This window comes from Kogia breviceps, chromosome 6 (assembly GCF_026419965.1).
Source record: "Kogia breviceps isolate mKogBre1 chromosome 6, mKogBre1 haplotype 1, whole genome shotgun sequence".
NCBI classification, from domain to species: Eukaryota; Metazoa; Chordata; class Mammalia; order Artiodactyla; family Physeteridae; genus Kogia; species Kogia breviceps.
Window position 1 is genome coordinate 46,446,937 of NC_081315.1, and position 15,285 is coordinate 46,462,221.

A 15,285-nucleotide genomic window follows, 5' to 3' on the forward strand; every position below is an offset into this window, starting at 1 on the left:
TCTCATTTCCCATCGCGAAGAAGAATTCACCAAAGGCTCAGCCTGCCACCCCGGATCGACAATAGGGCGTGAAGCCATCCAGCCCTGTTGCGTGCCACTCACAAAAAAGCGACTTGGGAAATGGAGCTCAGGGGCACTGCCCTTCCCAAACCTGCAGAGTTCTAAACGATAACTATCGCCCCAAAATATATTGAGGTCAGGGTACGAAGAGGCGTTGAACGCAAGGCAGAACTGCAGGAAACGGATGTCAACGGGTACATCGGAATGGCCCCCATAGCACATGAAAAGCGCCAGAACGTGGACAATGATGCGGTTGGCCAAAAAGGGCGTATGCGTTTTTTCCTGAATATATTCAGGAAAAAACGCATACGCCCTTTTTGGCCAACCAAGCAACCTCGGAGAGCAAATCAGCACTACAAAGAAATCTCTCGCCCCACCCCCGGGGCAAAAGGGCCAGGTGAAAAAAGGCTAAAAACCAGAAAGGCAGGGCAGGCCACGGAGTCAAGGGAGCCTTGTTAAGCTGATGGGCGGGATGTCAATGGCCAACAGCCAATCTTCACAAGTGTATCCTCTTTCCCAAAACATGTAAAACACAGAACCACAGAGCATAGGGCACTTCCACACATGGGCGTTGACCTTGGGAAAATGAAAAAATCAACCAGACACATGGACCCCAAAGTTGAGGGCTGCTGTCTTGAAATGAACCTCGACTCCGGTACACGTTTCATATCCCAGGAAAGAGCCAAGTGGACAAAGACAAGTGGACAAGTGGACAAAGACAAGTGGACAAGTGGACAAGTGGTGTACGTAGGTCCAATGGAGTGTCACTCCGCCATAAAATCCACGTCATGAGGCTGGTAGCAGCATCCTGAGTGGATTTAGGTACGATCATCCTCAGTGAAATAAGTCCCACAAAAAAGAAACTTATGATATCACTTATCGAGGGAATGTAAAAATCGCTCCCCATGAACTGAATCCCCAAACAGAACAGAGTCACGCTTTTAGAAAACACACTTATGCCTGCTTCAGGGGAAAGATGAGGTGGGGTGACGCATAAAACTCGAGTTTGAAATGAGCACAGATACTCTTCCGAAAACCGAATATGGAATGGACACGACCTTCTCCTTGCTCAATCAACTGCACTCACCAGACCCTGTTCATCGCACAAGTATCTATCCGACTAGTAAGCATCTTGAAAGGTAAGTCTTGAGATCTCTGTGTAAGTGCATCAAGTGTGTGTAAAGCGGCCTAAAAACAGCAGGGAAAATCAGCTCAGACCCATTCTGACGATACATTTCCAACACAAAGAAGAAACAAGCAGGGCAAAACAGAGAGAAATTCTTCCAAAATGCGTTCAGGGACTGGCATGCAACCAGGATTGACCACATCTACAGCCCCATCGGCAGAAGACATAAGGCTGGACACTCTTGGGGCTGAGACGATTGGTGAGGTTGGGAAAGCAAATGCAGACCGTTGAAAGGAATCCTGCGTGCTCCCCATTCCATGGGTCCCAACTCTCCAGGTTCAACGCAATCTTCCGACAGCGAAAGCACTCATTGGAAACCCAGCGGATGCTACACCGTGGGATCGGGAAAGCTTTCTGAAACTCACCTCAGTTTTCATCTCCTGGTGCTCGTGTTCTCCATTCAGGCCCCCTTACTAACAATCTCCCCACTTGGAGACTCAGCGCCTTTGCATGCCTCTTTCGTACCGTCTGCAATTTGTCCGCAGGATGAACTGGAAGAGGGGGAACCAATGACAGACTCGCTGGAGGTGTGTGGTCGGGCACATGTCACTCTCATTTCCCATCGCGAAGAAGAATTCACCAAAGGCTCAGCCTGCCACCCCGGATCGACAATAGGGCGTGAAGCCATCCAGCCGTGTTGCGTCCCACTCACAAAAAAGCGACTTGGGAAATGGAGCTCAGGGGCACTGCCCTTCCCAAACCTGCAGAGTTCTAAACGATAACTATCGCCCCAAAATATATTGAGGTCAGGCTACGAAGAGGCGTTGAACGCAAGGCAGAACTGCAGGAAACGGATGTCAACGGGTACATCGGAATGGCCCCCATAGCACATGAAAAGCGCCAGAACGTGGACAATGATGCGGTTGGCCAAAAAGGGCGTATGCATTTTTTCCTGAAAATATTCAGGAAAAAACGCATACGCCCTTTTTGGCCAACCAAGCAACCTCGGAGAGCAAATCAGCACTACAAAGAAATCTCTCGCCCCCCCCCGGGGCAAAAGGGCCAGGCGAAAAAAGTCTAAAAACCAGAAAGGCAGGGCAGGCCACGGAGTCAAGGGAGCCTTGTTAAGCTGATGGGCGGGATGTCAATGGCCAACAGTCAATCTTCACAAGTGTATCCTCTTTCCCAAAACATGTAAAACACAGAACCACAGAGCATAGGGCACTTCCACACATGGGCGTTGACCTTGGGAAAATGAAAAAATCAACCACACACAGGGACCCCATGGTTGAGGGCTGCTGTCTTGACATGAACCTCGACTCCGGTACACGTTTCATATCCCAGGAAAGAGCCAAGTGGACAAACACAAGTGGACAAGTGGACAAAGACAAGTGGACAAGTGGACAAGTGGTGCTACGTAGGTCCAATGGAGTGTCACTCAGCCATGAAATCCACGTCATGAGGCTGGTAGCAGCATCCTGAGTGGATTTAGGTACAATCATCCTCAGTGAAATAAGTCCCACAAAAAAAGAAACTTATGATATCACTTATCGAGGAAATGTAAAAATCGCTCCCCATGAACTGAATCCCCAAACAGAACAGAGTCACGCTTTTCGAAAACACACTTATGCCTGCTTCAGGGGAAAGGTGAGGTGGGGTGACGCATAAAACTCGAGTTTGAAATGAGCACAGATACTCTTCCGAAAACCGAATATGGAATGGACACGACCTACTCCTTGCTCAATCAACTGGACTCACCAGACCCTGTTCATCGCACAAGTATCTATCCGACTAGTAAGCATCTTAAAAGCTAAGTCTTGAGATCTCTGTGTAAGTGCATCAAGTGTGTGTAAAGCGGCCTAAAAACAGCAGGGAAAATCAGCTCAGACCTATTCTGAGGATACATTTCCAACACAAAGAAGAAACAAGCAGGGCAAAAGAGAGAGAAATTCTTCCAAAATGCGTTCAGGGACTGGCATGCAACCAGGATTGACCACATCTACAGCCCCAGCGGCAGAAGACATAAGGCTGGACACTCTTGGGGCTGAGACGATTGGTGAGGTTGGGAAAGCAAATGCAGACCCTTGAAAGGAATCCTGCGTGCTCCCCATTCCATGGGTCCCAACTCTCCAGGTTCAACGCAATCTTCCGACAGCGAAAGCACTCATTGGAAACCCAGCGGATGCTACACCGTGGGATCGGGAAAGCTTTCTGAAACTCACCTCAGTTTTCATCTCCTGGTGCTCGTGTTCTCCATTCAGGCCCCCTTACGAACAATCTCCCCACTTGGAGACTCAGCGCCTTTGCATGCCTCTTTCGTACCGTCTGCAATTTGTCCGCAGGATGTACTGGAAGAGGGGGAGCCAATGAGAGACTCGCTGGAGGTGTGTGGTCGGGCACATGTCACTCTCATTTCCCATCGCGAAGAAGAATTCACCAAAGGCTCAGCCTGCCACCCCGGATCGACAATAGGGTGTGTATCCATCCAGCCGTGTTGCGTCCCACTCACAAAAAAGCGACTTGGGAAATGGAGCTCAGGGGCACTGCACTTCCCAAACCTGCAGAGTTCTAAACGATAACTATCGCCCCCAAATATATTGAGGTCAGGCTACGAAGAGGCGTTGAACGCAAGGCAGAACTGCAGGAAACGGATGTCAACGGGTACATCGGAATGGCCACGATAGCACATGAAAAGCGCCAGAACGTGGACAATGATGCGGTTGGCCAAAAAGGGCGTATGCGTTTTTTCCTGAATATATTCAGGAAAAAACGCATACGCCCTTTTTGGCCAACCAAGCAACCTCGGAGAGCAAATCAGCACTACCAAGAAATCTCTCGCCCCTCCCCGGGGCAAAAGGGCCTGGCGAAAAAAGTCTAAAAACCAGAAAGGCAGGGTAGGCCACGGAGTCAAGGGAGCCTTGTTAAGCTGATGGGCGGGATGTCAATGGCCAACAGCCAATCTTCACAAGTGAATCCTCTTTCCCAAAACATGTAAAACACAGAACCACAGAGCATAGGGCACTTCCACACATGGGCGTTGACCTTGGGAAAATGAAAAAATCAACCACACACAGGGACCCCATGGTTGAAGGCTGCTGTCTTGACATGAACCTCGACTCTGGTACACGTTTCATATCCCAGTAAAGAGCCAATTGGACAAATACAAGTGGACAAGTGGACAAAGACAAGTGGACAAGTGGACAAGTGGTGCTACGTAGGTCCAATGGAGTGTCACTCAGCCATGAAATCCACGTCATGAGGCTGGTAGCAGCATCCTGAGTGGATTTAGGTATGATCATCCTCAGTGAAATAAGTCCCACAAAAAAGAAACTTATGATATCACTTATCGAGGGAATGTAAAAATGGCTCCCCATGAACTAAATCCCCAAACAGAACAGAGTCACGCTTTTAGAAAACACACTTATGCCTGCTTTAGGGGAAAGGTGAGGTGGGTGACGCATAAAACTCGAGTTTGAAATGAGCACAGATACTCTTCCGAAAACCGAATATGGAATGGACACGACCTACTCCTTGCTCAATCAACTGGACTCACCAGACCCTGTTCATCGCACAAGTATCTATCCGACTAGTAAGCATCTTAAAAGCTAAGTCTTGATATCTCTGTGTAAGTGCATCAAGTGTGTGCAAAGCGGCCTAAAAACAGCAGGGAAAATCAGCTCAGACCCATTCTGAGGATACATTTCCAACACAAAGAAGAAACAAGCAGGGGAAAACAGAGAGAAATTCTTGCAAAATGCGTTCAGGGACTGGCATGCAACCAGGATTGACCACATCTACAGCCCCAGCGGCAGAAGACATAAGGCTGGACACTCTTGGAGCTGAGACGATTGGTGAGGTTGGGAAAGCAAATGCAGACCCTTGAAAGGAATCCTGCGTGCTCCCCATTCCATGGGTCCCAACTCTCCAGGTTCAACGCAATCTTCCGACAGCGAAAGCACTCATTGGAAACCCAGCGGATGCTACACCGTGGGATCGGGAAAGCTTTCTGAAACTCACCTCAGTTTTCATCTCCTGGTGCTCGTGTTCTCCATTCAGGCCCCCTTACTAACAATCTCCCCACTTGGAGACTCAGCGCCTTTGCATGCCTCTTTCGAACCGTCTGCAATTTGCCCGCAGGATGAACTGCAAGAGGGGGAACCAATGAGAGACTCGCTGGAGGTGTTTGGTCGGGCACATGTCACTCTCATTTCCCATCGCGAAGAAGAATTCACCAAAGGCTCAGCCTGCCAACCCGGATAGACAATAGGGCGTGAAGCCATCCAGCCGTGTTGCGTCCCACTCACAAAAAAGCGACTTGGGAAATGGAGCTCAGGGGCACTGCACTTCCCAAACCTGCAGAGTTCTAAACGATAACTATCGCCCCCAAATATAGTGAGGTCAGGCTACGAAGAGGCGTTGAACGCAAGGCAGAACTGCAGGAAACGGATGTCAACGGGTACATCGGAATGGCCCCGATAGCACATGAAAAGCGCCAGAACGTGGACAATGATGCGGTTGGCCAAAAAGGGCGTATGCGTTTTTTCCTGAATATATTCAGGAAAAAACGCATACGCCCTTTTTGGCCAACCAAGCAACCTCGGAGAGCAAATCAGCACTACAAAGAAATCTCTCGCCCCCCCCCCGGGGCAAAAGGGCCAGGCGAAAAAAGTCTAAAAACCAGAAAGGCAGGGCAGGCGACGGAGTCAAGGGAGCCTTGTTAAGCTGATGGGCGGGATGTCAATGGCCAACAGCCAATCTTCACAAGTGTATCCTCTTTCCCAAAACATGTAAAACACAGAACCACAGAGCATAGGGCACTTCCACACATGGGCGTTGACCTTGGGAAAATGAAAAAATCAACCAGACACATGGACCCCAAAGTTGAGGGCTGCTGTCTTGACATGAACCTCGACTCCGGTACACGTATCATATCCCAGGAAAGAGCCAAGTGGACAAACACAAGTGGACAAGTGGACAAAGACAAGTGGACAAGTGGACAAGTGGTGCTACGTAGGTCCAATGGAGTGTCACTCAGCCATGAAATCCACGTCATGAGGCTGGTAGCAGCATCCTGAGTGGATTTAGGTACGATCATCCTCAGTGAAATAAGTCCCACAAAAAAAGAAACTTATGATATCACTTATCGAGGGAATGTAAAAATCGCTCCCCATGAACTGAATCCCCAAACAGAACAGAGTCACGCTTTTAGAAAACACACTTATGCCTGCTTCAGTGGAAAGGTGAGGTGGGGTGACGCATAAAACTCGAGTTTGAAATGAGCACAGATACTCTTCCGAAAACCGAATATGGAATGGACACGACCTACTCCTTGCTCAATCAACTGGACTCACCAGACCCTGTTCATCGCACAAGTATCTATCCGACTAGTAAGCATCTTAAAAGCTAAGTCTTGAGATCTCTGTGTAAGTGCATCAAGTGTGTGTAAAGCGGCCTAAAAACAGCAGGGAAAATCAGCTCAGACCCATTCTGAGGATACATTTCCAACACAAAGAAGAAACAAGCAGGGCAAAACAGAGAGAAATTCTTCCAAAATGCGTTCAGGGACTGGCATGCAACCAGGATTGACCACTTCTACAGCCCCAGCGGCAGAAGACATAAGGCTGGACACTCTTGGGGCTGAGACGATTGGTGAGGTTGGGAAAGCAAATGCTGACCGTTGAAAGGAATCCTGCGTGCTCCCCATTCCATGGGTCCCAACTCTCCAGGTTCAACGCAATCTTCCGACAGCGAAAGCACTCATTGGAAACCCAGCGGATGCTACACCGTGGGATCGGGAAAGCTTTCTGAAACTCACCTCAGTTTTCATCTCCTGGTGCTCGTGTTCTCCATTCAGGCCCCCTTACTAAAAATCTCCCCACTTGGAGACTCAGCGCCTTTGCATGCCTCTTTCGTACCGTCTGCAATTTGTCCGCAGGATGAACTGCAAGAGGGGGAACCAATGAGAGACTCGCTGGAGGTGTTTGGTCGGGCACATGTCACTCTCATTTCCCATCGCGAAGAAGAATTCACCAAAGGCTCAGCCTGGCACCCCGGATCGACAATAGGGGGTGAAGCCATCCAGCCGTGTTGCGTCCCACTCACAAAAAAGCGACTTGGGAAATGGAGCTCAGGGGCACTGCCCTTCACAAACCTGCAAAGTTCTAAACGATAACTATCGCCCCCAAATATATTGAGATCAGGCTACGAAGAGGCGTTGAACGCAAGGCAGAACTGCAGGAAACGGATGTCAACGGGTACATCGGAATGGCCCCGATAGCACATGAAAAGCGCCAGAATGTGGACAATGAGGCGGTTGGCCAAAAAGGGCGTTGGCGTTTTTTCCTGAATATATTCAGGAAAAAACGCCTATGCCCTTTTTGGCCAACCAAGCAACCTGGGAGAGCAAATCAGCACTACAAAGAAATCAATCGCCCCCCCCCCCCCCGGGGCAAAAGGGCCAGGCGAAAAAAGTCTAAAAACCAGAAAGGCAGGGCAGGCCACGGAGTCAAGGGAGCCTTGTTAAGCTGATGGGCGGGATGTCAATGGCCAACAGCCAACCTTCACAAGTGTATCCTCTTTCCCAAAACATGTAAAGCACAGAACCACAGAGCATAGGGCACTTCCACACATGGGCGTTGACCTTGGGAAAATGAAAAAATCAACCACACACAGGGACCCCAAAGTTGAGGGCTGCTGTCTTGACATGAACCTCGACTCCTGTACACGTTTCATATCCCAGGAAAGAGCCAAGTGGACAAACACAAGTGGAAAATTGGACAAAGGCAAGTGGACAAGTGGACAAGTGGTGCTACGTAGGTCCAATGGAGTGTCACTCAGCCATGAAATCCACGTCATGAGGCTGGTAGCAGCATCCTGAGTGGATTTAGGTACGATCATCCTCAGTGAAATAAGTCCCACACAAAAAGAAACTTATGATATCACTTATCGAGGGAATGTAAAAATCGCTCCCCATGAACTGAATCCCCAAACAGAACAGAGTCACGCTTTTAGAAAACACACTTATGCCTGCTTCAGGGGAAAGGTGAGGTGGGGTGACGCATAAAACTCGAGTTTGAAATGAGCACAGATACTCTTGTGAAAACCGAATATGGAATGGACACGACCTACTCCTTGCTCAATCAACTGGACTCACCAGACCCTGTTCATCGCACAAGTATCTATCCGACTAGTAAGCATCTTAAAAGCTAAGTCTTGAGATCTCTGTGTAAGTGCATCAAGTGTGTGTAAAGCGGCCTAAAAACAGCAGGGAAAATCAGCTCAGACCCATTCTGAGGATACATTTCCAACACAAAGAAGAAACAAGCAGGGCAAAACAGAGAGAAATTCCTCCAAAATGCGTTCAGGGACTGGCATGCAACCAGGATTGACCACATCTACAGCCCCAGCGGCAGAAGACATAAGGCTGGACACTCTTGGGGCTGAGACGATTGGTGAGGTTGGGAAAGCAAATGCAGACCCTTGAAAGGAATCCTGCGTGCTCCCCATTCCATGGGTCCCAACTCTCCAGGTTCAACGCAATCTTCCGACAGCGAAAGCACTCATTGGAAACCCAGCGGATGCTACACCGTGGGATCGGGAAAGCTTTCTGAAACTCACCTCAGTTTTCATCTCCTGGTGCTCGTGTTCTCCATTCAGGCCCCCTTACTAACAATCTCCCCACTTGGAGACTCGGCGCCTTTCCATGCCTCTTTCGTACCGTCTGCAATTTGTCCGCAGGATGAACTGCAAGAGGGGGAACCAATGAGAGACTCGCTGGAGGTGTGTGGTCGGGCACATGTCACTCTCATTTCCCATCGGGAAGAAGAATTCACCAAAGGCTCAGCCTGCCACCCCGGATCGACAATAGGGCGTGAAGCCATCCAGCCGTGTTGCGTCCCACTCACAAAAAAGCGACTTGGGAAATGGAGCTCAGGGGCACTGCCCTTCCCAAACCTGCAGAGTTCTAAACGATAACTATCGCCCCCAAATATATTGAGGTCAGGCTACGAAGAGGCGTTGAACGCAAGGCAGAACTGCAGGAAACGGATATCAACGGGTACATCGGAATGGCCCCCATAGCACATGAAAAGCGCCAGAACGTGGACAATGATGCGGTTGGCCAAAAAGGGCGTATGCGTTTTTTCCTGAATATATTCAGGAAAAAAAGCATACGCCCTTTTTGGCCAACCAAGCAACCTGGGAGAGCAAATCAGCACTACAAAGAAATCTCTCGCCCCCCCCGCCCCCCGGGGCAAAAGGGTCAGGTGAAAAAAGTCTAAAAACCAGAAAGGCAGGGCAGGCCACGGAGTCAAGGGAGCCTTGTTAAGCTGATGGGCGGGATGTCAATGGCCAACAGCCAATCTTCACAAGTGTATCCTCTTTCCCAAAACATGTAAAACACAGAACCACAGAGCATAGGGCACTTCCACACATGGGCGTTGACCTTGGGAAAATGAAAAAATCAACCACACACAGGGACCCCATGGTTGCGGGCTGCTGTCTTGACATGAACCTCGACTCTGGTACACGTTTCATATCCCAGGAAAGAGCCAAGTGGACAAAGACAAGTGGACAAGTGGACAAAGACAAGTGGACAAGTGGTGCTACGTAGGTCCAATGGAGTGTCACTCAGCCATGAAATCCACGTCATGAGGCTGGTAGCAGCATCCTGATTGGATTTAGGTATGTTCATCCTCAGTGAAATAAGTCCCACAAAAAAGAAACTTATGATATCACTTATCGAGGGAATGTAAAAATCGCTCCCCATGAACTAAATCCCCAAACAGAACAGAGTCACGCTTTTAGAAAACACACTTATGCCTGCTTTAGGGGAAAGGTGAGGTGGGTGACGCATAAAACTCGAGTTTGAAATGAGCACAGATACTCTTCAGAAAACCGAATATGGAATGGACACGACCTACTCCTTGCTCAATCAATTGGACTCACCAGACCCTGTTCATCGCACAAGTATCTATCCAACTAGTAAGCATCTTAAAAGCTATGTCTTGATATCTCTGTGTAAGTGCATCAAGTGTGTGTCAAGCGGCCTAAAAACAGCAGGGAAAATCAGCTCAGACCCATTCTGAGGATACATTTCCAACACAAAGAAGAAACAAGCAGGGCAAAACAGAGAGAAATTCTTCCAAAATGCGTTCAGGGACTGGCATGCAACCAGGATTGACCACATCTACTGCCCCTGTGGCAGAAGACATAAGACTGGACACACTTGGGGCTGAGACGATTGGTGAGGTTGGGAAAGCAAATGCAGACCGTTGAAAGGAATCCTGCGTGCTGCCCATTCCATGGGTCCCAACTCTCCAGGTTCAACGCAATCTTCCGACAGCGAAAGCACTCATTGGAAACCCAGCGGATGCTACACCGTGGGATCGGGAAAGCTTTCTGAAACTCACCTCAGTTTTCATCTCCTGGTGCTCGTGTTCTCCATTCAGGCCCCCTTACTAACAATCTCCCCACGTGGAGACTCAGCGCCTTTGCATGCCTCTTTCGTACCGTCTGCAATTTGTCCGCAGGATGAACTGGAAGAGGGGGAACCAATGACAGACTCGCTGGAGGTGTGTGGTCGGGCACATGTCACTCTCATTTCCCATCGCGAAGAAGAATTCACCAAAGGCTCAGCCTGCCACCCCGGATCGACAATAGGGCGTGAAGCCATCCAGCCGTGTTGCGTCCCACTCACAAAAAAGCGACTTGGGAAATGGAGCTCAGGGGCACTGCCCTTCCCAAACCTGCAGAGTTCTAAACGATAACTATCGCCCCAAAATATATTGAGGTCAGGCTACGAAGAGGCGTTGAACGCAAGGCAGAACTGCAGGAAACGGATGTCAACGGGTACATCGGAATGGCCCCCATAGCACATGAAAAGCGCCAGAACGTGGACAATGATGCGGTTGGCCAAAAAGGGCGTATGCATTTTTTCCTGAAAATATTCAGGAAAAAACGCATACGCCCTTTTTGGCCAACCAAGCAACCTCGGAGAGCAAATCAGCACTACAAAGAAATCTCTCGCCCCCCCCCGGGGCAAAAGGGCCAGGCGAAAAAAGTCTAAAAACCAGAAAGGCAGGGCAGGCCACGGAGTCAAGGGAGCCTTGTTAAGCTGATGGGCGGGATGTCAATGGCCAACAGTCAATCTTCACAAGTGTATCCTCTTTCCCAAAACATGTAAAACACAGAACCACAGAGCATAGGGCACTTCCACACATGGGCGTTGACCTTGGGAAAATGAAAAAATCAACCACACACAGGGACCCCATGGTTGAGGGCTGCTGTCTTGACATGAACCTCGACTCCGGTACACGTTTCATATCCCAGGAAAGAGCCAAGTGGACAAACACAAGTGGACAAGTGGACAAAGACAAGTGGACAAGTGGACAAGTGGTGCTACGTAGGTCCAATGGAGTGTCACTCAGCCATGAAATCCACGTCATGAGGCTGGTAGCAGCATCCTGAGTGGATTTAGGTACGATCATCCTCAGTGAAATAAGTCCCACAAAAAAAGAAACTTATGATATCACTTATCGAGGGAATGTAAAAATCGCTCCCCATGAACTGAATCCCCAAACAGAACAGAGTCACGCTTTTAGAAAACACACTTATGCCTGCTTCAGGGGAAAGGTGAGGTGGGGTGACGCATAAAACTCGAGTTTGAAATGAGCACAGATACTCTTCCGAAAACCGAATATGGAATGGACACGACCTACTCCTTGCTCAATCAACTGGACTCACCAGACCCTGTTCATCGCACAAGTATCTATCCGACTAGTAAGCATCTTAAAAGCAAAGTCTTGAGATCTCTGTGTAAGTGCATCAAGTGTGTGTAAAGCGGCCAAAAAACAGCAGGGAAAATCAGCTCAGACCTATTCTGAGGATACATTTCCAACACAAAGAAGAAACAAGCAGGGCAAAAGAGAGAGAAATTCTTCCAAAATGCGTTCAGGGACTGGCATGCAACCAGGATTGACCACATCTACAGCCCCAGCGGCAGAAGACATAAGGCTGGACACTCTTGGGGCTGAGACGATTGGTGAGGTTGGGAAAGCAAATGCAGACCCTTGAAAGGAATCCTGCGTGCTCCCCATTCCATGGGTCCCAACTCTCCAGGTTCAACGCAATCTTCCGACAGCGAAAGCACTCATTGGAAACCCAGCGGATGCTACACCGTGGGATCGGGAAAGCTTTCTGAAACTCACCTCAGTTTTCATCTCCTGGTGCTCGTGTTCTCCATTCAGGCCCCCTTACGAACAATCTCCCCACTTGGAGACTCAGCGCCTTTGCATGCCTCTTTCGTACCGTCTGCAATTTGTCCGCAGGATGTACTGGAAGAGGGGGAGCCAATGAGAGACTCGCTGGAGGTGTGTGGTCGGGCACATGTCACTCTCATTTCCCATCGCGAAGAAGAATTCACCAAAGGCTCAGCCTGCCACCCCGGATCGACAATAGGGTGTGTATCCATCCAGCCGTGTTGCGTCCCACTCACAAAAAAGCGACTTGGGAAATGGAGCTCAGGGGCACTGCACTTCCCAAACCTGCAGAGTTCTAAACGATAACTATCGCCCCCAAATATATTGAGGTCAGGCTACGAAGAGGGGTTGAACGCAAGGCAGAACTGCAGGAAACGGATGTCAACGGGTACATCGGAATGGCCACGATAGCACATGAAAAGCGCCAGAACGTGGACAATGATGCGGTTGGCCAAAAAGGGCGTATGCGTTTTTTCCTGAATATATTCAGGAAAAAACGCATACGCCCTTTTTGGCCAACCAAGCAACCTCGGAGAGCAAATCAGCACTACAAAGAAATCTCTCGCCCCTCCCCGGGGCAAAAGGGCCTGGCGAAAAAAGTCTAAAAACCAGAAAGGCAGGGTAGGCCAGGGAGTCAAGGGAGCCTTGTTAAGCTGATGGGCGGGATGTCAATGGCCAACAGCCAATCTTCACAAGTGAATCCTCTTTCCCAAAACATGTAAAACACAGAACCACAGAGCATAGGGCACTTCCACACATGGGCGTTGACCTTGGGAAAATGAAAAAATCAACCACACACAGGGACCCCATGGTTGAGGGCTGCTGTCTTGACATGAACCTCGACTCTGGTACACGTTTCATATCCCATTAAAGAGCCAATTGGACAAATACAAGTGGACAAGTGGACAAAGACAAGTGGACAAGTGGACAAGTGGTGCTACGTAGGTCCAATGGAGTGTCACTCAGCCATGAAATCCACGTCATGAGGCTGGTAGCAGCATCCTGAGTGGATTTAGGTACGATCATCCTCAGTGAAATAAGTCCCACAAAAAAGAAACTTATGATATCACTTATCGAGGGAATGTAAAAATGGCTCCCCATGAACTAAATCCCCAAACAGAACAGAGTCACGCTTTTAGAAAACACACTTATGCCTGCTTTAGGGGAAAGGTGAGGTGGGTGACGCATAAAACTCGAGTTTGAAATGAGCACAGATACTCTTCCGAAAACCGAATATGGAATGGACACGACCTACTCCTTGCTCAATCAACTGGACTCACCAGACCCTGTTCATCGCAAAAGTATCTATCCGACTAGTAAGCATCTTAAAAGCTAAGTCTTGATATCTCTGTGTAAGTGCATCAAGTGTGTGCAAAGCGGCCTAAAAACAGCAGGGAAAATCAGCTCAGACCCATTCTGAGGATACATTTCCAACACAAAGAAGAAACAAGCAGGGGAAAACAGAGAGAAATTCTTGCAAAATGCGTTCAGGGACTGGCATGCAACCAGGATTGACCACATCTACAGCCCCAGCGGCAGAAGACATAAGGCTGGACACTCTTGGGGCTGAGACGATTGGTGAGGTTGGGAAAGCAAATGCAGACCCTTGAAAGGAATCCTGCGTGCTCCCCATTCCATGGGTCCCAACTCTCCAGGTTCAACGCAATCTTCCGACAGCGAAAGCACTCATTGGAAACCCAGCGGATGCTACACCGTGGGATCGGGAAAGCTTTCTGAAACTCACCTCAGTTTTCATCTCCTGGTGCTCGTGTTCTCCATTCAGGCCCCCTTACTAACAATCTCCCCACTTGGAGACTCAGCGCCTTTGCATGCCTCTTTCGAACCGTCTGCAATTTGTCCGCAGGATGAACTGCAAGAGGGGGAACCAATGAGAGACTCGCTGGAGGTGTTTGGTCGGGCACATGTCACTCTCATTTCCCATCGCGAAGAAGAATTCACCAAAGGCTCAGCCTGCCAACCCGGATCGACAATAGGGCGTGAAGCCATCCAGCCGTGTTGCGTCCCACTCACAAAAAAGCGACTTGGGAAATGGAGCTCAGGGGCACTGCACTTCCCAAACCTGCAGAGTTCTAAACGATAACTATCGCCCCCAAATATATTGAGGTCAGGCTACGAAGAGGCGTTGAACGCAAGGCAGAACTGCAGGAAACGGATGTCAACGGGTACATCGGAATGGCCCCGATAGCACATGAAAAGCGCCAGAACGTGGACAATGATGCGGTTGGCCAAAAAGGGCGTATGCGTTTTTTCCTGAATATATTCAGGAAAAAACGCATACGCCCTTTTTGGCCAACCAAGCAACCTCGGAGAGCAAATCAGCACTACAAAGAAATCTCTCGCCCCCCCCCCCCCCCCGGGGCAAAAGGGCCAGGCGAAAAAAGTCTAAAAACCAGAAAGGCAGGGCAGGCGACGGAGTCAAGGGAGCCTTGTTAAGCTGATGGGCGGGATGTCAATGGCCAACAGCCAATCTTCACAAGTGTATCCTCTTTCCCAAAACATGTAAAACACAGAACCACAGAGCATAGGGCACTTCCACACATGGGCGTTGACCTTGGGAAAATGAAAAAATCAACCAGACACATGGACCCCAAAGTTGAGGGCTGCTGTCTTGCCATGAACCTCGACTCCGGTACACGTATCATATCCCAGGAAAGAGCCAAGTGGACAAACACAAGTGGACAAGTGGACAAAGACAAGTGGACAAGTGGACAAGTGGTGCTACGTAGGTCCAATGGAGTGTCACTCAGCCATGAAATCCACGTCATGAGGCTGGTAGCAGCATCCTGAGTGGATTTAGGTACGATCATCCTCAGTGAAATA